Below are 5,768 nucleotides of genomic sequence, written 5' to 3' on the forward strand. Positions count from 1 at the left end.
ATTCCTGGAGGCCTTTCACATAAAGAAAAGAGCAGATTGTTGCATTAGTGATGCTTCCGTTTTTTGTAAACTTTGGAATTCAACCGTTTTTGCGGCAATATGATAAGAAGTTTCTGATGTTCCTTGGCACGTGGTTGTCATGGTTTTCTTTCTGTAGTGTGCAGATGCGTGAGCCTTTTTAAGCTCGAAATCTTTGTCAGTAAACCAGCTGTGAGTACAGCGTTCGTGCATGTTTTTGCGTGTTCCTTCTCTGTGTGTTTGTGCTTCTTCACTGCAAAATGAATCAAGAATGCTATCAACTTGTCCAAAAACGTGTTTTACTCAAAGCTATATTCGACCTGAGTGCGCCAGCAGTTCGGTTCGTACTTCAGTTCTGATGTTCAGATCCATTGTTCGCGGATGGCAGTTGTACAGATAGCCATAAGGGGTTGATGTCCTTGTACCAAATGAAATCAAATGAAGTTTATTTTCCAGCAACTGGGTGGACGCCTGGGCTAAGAGCTCTACAAACAGCTTGACAAAGGCCCTGGAAATCACTACCCAACATAGCTGGTGCGAACAGCAAATTCCACAATTTCATTAGCATGGCATCCAAAAGGGTTATACAATGCACACGTCACTGTAGCAAGATATGAAAACAAACAAAAAAGTTGATGAACAATAAAATCAATGGAAAACGCTGAACAGGGCGGAAAGTTTGTAAATGTGGGTATAATATTTAAAGTAAGAAGACATGTATGCATACCTTATATTTGCAGGAAGTAGGTCCTCAACTCCTTAGGAGTAAAACTAACCGTGTGGTTATATTTGTTGAGAAAAACGAGAAGATTATGAGCCAAGAATTGTAAGTTGTAGTCTCTTGTAAGCTGTGGTAGGGACAAGATTACCTAAACAGTTAACGTTAAGGAGAAGTTTTTTCCTTACCTGGAAAAAACCACGGTATTTTCTAAGGACAAAACAAAAACCGCGAGAGAAGTTATCGAGGCTTATTTCATCTTCTAAAGGGGCGATATGTACGTTAGCGCGCCTTCTATGTCTCTTTCAAGGCAAGAGATCGATTTCTTAGACGAGCACATCCGAGCTTTCCATGGGTCGTAACCACACGTGGCCTTGTTGACACTGTCTTGCAGCGCTCATGTTGCTTTTTCTTCTTGTCTCCTTGTTTGCCTATGATAGCCTTTATAAGCACCCTGCTTTCGCTAAATAAAGCCAGTTCGACGTCTGCTCTTTATGTGTGTGTACTCGTGACTTCTTTTGTCCAGTCGTCTTCGCGCCGTTCTATTTTGCTCTAAGCATGAAACGACAAGCCCAACTTCATGTCTTACTTTAAATTGAATATCGTCAGCATCTAATTACCCACTGTTATTTAGACACATGAATGTGCTGTATATTTCGTTTTCATTTCACGATTCCAGACTATCCTCGGTGGTGGACTGAACAATTAGCGACTCCTTGCGTTCCCTTGTTCTTTTGGAATTAGTCTGATAGGTCATAAATACAGGGTAATGGTCACTTATATCAGTAACAGTAACAGAGCTATAAACTACAGTATTATAAATTTTTAAAATGAAGTCGAGCAACGATTTAGTACTGACAGTGATTCGTGTGGTGGTTGTTAATAAGTTCAGGAAACCAGAAGGATGCAACACGCTCCTAAAGTCCCGAGAAGCTTTAGTGTCATCAAGCACAGTTTTGTTAAAATCACCACTGCAGGCAAGACGGGAGTTGTTGCTGCACACGTGTTCCAGCAAGAGCCCGAAAGACAGCATCAAAGAATTGATGTTACCTCCTTGTGGACGATATACAACTAGGATGGTTTCATTTTTGCTCTGGAAGGTTATTATCTCATAGTGGGACGTTACTTTAGAAAATTCAGCTACAAATTCACAGCTCTTAGTCATTGCAACATAATCCGTGACAACGCCCCATCTGCTTGTAGTATTTAGAAAGAAATAATTATAATCTTTTAATTTTAACATTTTGCGGCCATCATAGTGCCATGTTGTGATAACATCACAATGCTAAATTTAAAATTAAAATCATCGAGAAATAAAATCACAGACTGTGCATTGGTACCCAGAACTGATTGATACCCAGAACTGATTCTGAAGTTTCCAAATTTTTGGGAAAAATGAATTCTTCTTAATTCATAGCAGAATCCAAGATAAGATTGTCAATTATGCATTTTTATCAGCACAGCGGGCCTTATTCCGATTGAGAAAATATATCATCTAGACTAGTTTCACGTGGTATCAACACGGTTGGTGGTGGTGGTTGAAACATTTATTGCCAAGCAATGCAGGGGGGCAAACCCTGCCTCCCCTTACGTGGCACGAGGGAACCCTGAGGGGGTTGCCCTTAAAGGGCAAAGGACAGTCCTTGGAGGGCTATCCGCTTCAAGGCGTCGGTAATTTTTCGGCGCTGGTCAGCAGCAGCGGAGCTGGCCAGGAGAGTCTCCCAGTATGACTCAGCCTTGGTTGGGGATGGGGGGTGTGGGAAGGTGGGGCATGTGAGAAGGATATGAATTAAGTCTCCCGGTTTCCCGCAGAGCTTACAGGAGGAAAGGAACTGATCGGGGTAGCGGACATGAAGAACAATAGGGTAAGGAGCAGTACGGGTCTGGATTCGTTGCCAGTGGGAGGCCTGGGTTAGGGTTAGAGAGGGACCCGGTGGTGCGTAAACGCGGCGCGTATGGACGATGGATGGATGAACGGTGAGGTAGGAAGGGGATATATGAGAGGAGAGCTTAAGGGTGGAGAGAAGTGCGCGACCCGTGCGGGTGCGAAAGAGACGGAGGACCTCCACGGAACGAAGGGCCTCCGAAAGGAAGACACAAGGAAGTAAATAGATCAAGCGGCTTAGAGCAAACCCTGGACCAAGCGGCGGAGGTCGCGTTCGCCCATGCCGTGGTGGCGGGTGGTCTGGTGTACAGCGTTCGTGAGTAGACTGATGAGGGTGGTGTGATTGCCATTAGACTGATGAAATAGTCCTAGGATGTGGAGGGTAGAGACAAGAGGAATGAGTATGCCGTCCAGGGGGACAGTGAGAGGAGATTGCGATATAGGGGCCGCTACTCGAGGCAGAAAGAGCAAAAGCTCTGATCTGGTCGGGAAGCAGCTCAACCCGATAGCCCGAGCGTGAGCAACCACCGCATCCACGCCCGCCTGGTGAGTACCCTCCATATCGGCAAGGTTGCCGGTGGTCACCCCGAGGGGATGTCATCGGCGTAGAAAGCATGAGGTAGGGCTGCAATAGTATGCAGAGGAAGCGCCCGCGGGAACAGGGTTATGTTGAAAAGAAGCGGGGAACAGACCGAACCTTGAGGGGAACCTTTGTTGCAAGAGGGAGAAGGAAGGAGAACAAAGAGGGCCGTATCAGATTTAGGCTGTGCGGCACGCGAGAAAACCAGTGATGTAAGCATAGACATGGGGTCCAACATGGAGGGAGGAGATAGCGTCCAAAATGGCAATGTGGTGTACACTGTTTGGTAAGGTCCAGCGCCATGACAGCTCGAGTGCGTTTGTGGTGGGAGGGTTGTAGGACATCCTCGAAACGCTGGGGTATGACATTCTGGGTGGATCACCGGGGACGAAAGCCGAATGTGGAGTGCGGATACATGTCGTGGTCATCCAGATAAGTCTGCAGGCGATGAGAGAGATGGGGTGGAAGTGTTCTAGGGCAATAGACGTGCGGATTTGGGGATGAAAGAGACACGTGCATGGGTACACGAGGAGGGAAGAGTGCCAGTCTGCCAATGTTTATTGATTAGGTTAGTAAGGGCTTCTAGGGACAGCTTTGATAGTGATGCGGTCAGCTCCTGAGACCGAGGTGGTGTGGTGCTTGAGTAGCGCCTCACGAACCTCACCCATGGAGATGACCGCATCAAGATCGGGGTTGGCGGAGCCGGAGTCGATGGGAAGAGTAGTAGAGGGCGGTGCAGAGGTAGTGGTTCCCGAGGGCCGCCGGAAAGTCAGTATAGGAGAGTGGGGAGGAGTGAAGGAGGTGGGAGATGTCCTTGCGCTGGGAGGCTTTGGTGTGCATGGGGTCTAGCAGTACCTTTAGAAGCGACCACGTGTGGCTGAGGGCCAGGTTGCCAGCCATGACAGAAGCAGGCTGGGCCAAACCGAGGCGCAAGCGGTGAGTGTGTTTCTGGGCCTGCCAGAGGCGGTGGAGAGCGTGATAAGCCTCCCAAAGGTGCAGCAGACGGCTGTCTGCGTACTGGATTGTGGCGCTGCAGGGAGTGTACACGTGGCAGTGTGGACGTCCGAAAACAGGGTCTCAGTCCAGGCCGAGAGATCGGTGATAGGAGCAGAAGAGGAAGTAGACAGATGAGGGGAGCGGAAACGGTCCCTCGCAACTATCTGGATAAGACGAGCAGAGGTACGAGCAATAGAGGGGAGAAAGTGGTGCAGGGGATTTAGTGATCGCTACAAAGGGAGACGCCTGTGTTAATCCATGTGGGATCGGTAATATTTTTTTCAAGGGCAAGGTCTGGATTGGTGTCCCGTTGGACACTGGATCCAATAGTGGTGGGGCAAGCGAAGTCAATAAGCAGAGAAAGGCATTCGTTCTGAATGAAAGTCAAAAGGGAGTGACCCCTGCGGTCGTTCCGGGAGTCGCCCCAGCTGTTATGGGGTGCATTGATGTCTCCCAAAATGACCAGGTCATTGCAGCCAGCGCAGGTGAGCGCTTTGAGGAGGACGTGGAGGAGAGGAGTTGAAGGGGCTTTGGGAGGGCGCCAAACATTGAGAACGAAGAGGCTTGCCTCAGTGCGACGGCGAGGAAGGATTTCAAGGAGGATATGGGCACATTTCGAAACGTCCAGATGGTGAACCATAGCAGTAGGGTTGCGGTGCATCAGCGTTGTAACGTTTCGTTAAGCCTCCGAAGATTAACTGAAGGAGGCGTAGTCGCGCAGCTTCCCCGGGGCTAGAGGTGCCTGGACTGTTAGGAGACAGGGGCGAGTGTCAGGAGGGATGAACTGGAGGTGGAGCAGCAGGGTGCTCCGTTTGCCGCGGAACCCCCGACAGTTCTACGGCCAGAGATTAAGATGTGTGGGGTGTCTAGCCATACTGAATAGTGAGGTCCTCAGAGGGAGTTAGAATAAGCACACAGATTGGTGGGGCGGGTAATGAGAGGTGTGCGAGGGTGGCCTCAGACGTGCTCTTGCGGGACTCTAAGGTCACAACCGTGGTGTCTGAGGCGTTGAGGTGAGATTAAATGGCAACCACGTGGGTGTCGATACTGGCGACGCGCTCCTCAAGTTGCGCGAAGCGGGCCATGATGCGCTGCTCAAACGCTTTTAACAACGAGGGTGCTTGGCGGGCGACGTCCCGCACGACGGCGTCGGAGGAGAGGGATCGGCATTTGTGCGGTAGGGGGGGGGGGGGACTCGGGGGCAGAAGAGGCACACGATGACGCAGCCGAGGGTGCCGTGTTCATGGCTACTCAGCTGGCGCCGGCGGAGGCGGCGGTTGGAGAGAGGCGGGAGCTGGTGCAGAAGTAGGAGGAGGAGGACCGGGGGAGGACAAACACGCTAGCGCGGCCTGCAGCTGATGCGAGAGCTCCTGAATTTGGATCTGCTGGACAGCGATAGTGGCCTCGATGGCCATGATTTTGAGGTCCGGGTTGGGCTGCGATTTCCAGCTTGCCGGTGATTTGCTGGTGGACGCCTCGGATTTCGGTAGAGGCCGGAAGGAGACGGAGCGGTGGCGGCTGGCAGATCGGGCACTACGGGAGGCAGAGCTTTAGCTGGGGAGGGAAGGCCG

The sequence above is a fragment of the Amblyomma mixtum genome, chromosome 1 (assembly GCF_055824585.1).
Source record: "Amblyomma mixtum isolate Tamu chromosome 1, ASM5582458v1, whole genome shotgun sequence".
Classification (NCBI taxonomy): domain Eukaryota; kingdom Metazoa; phylum Arthropoda; class Arachnida; order Ixodida; family Ixodidae; genus Amblyomma; species Amblyomma mixtum.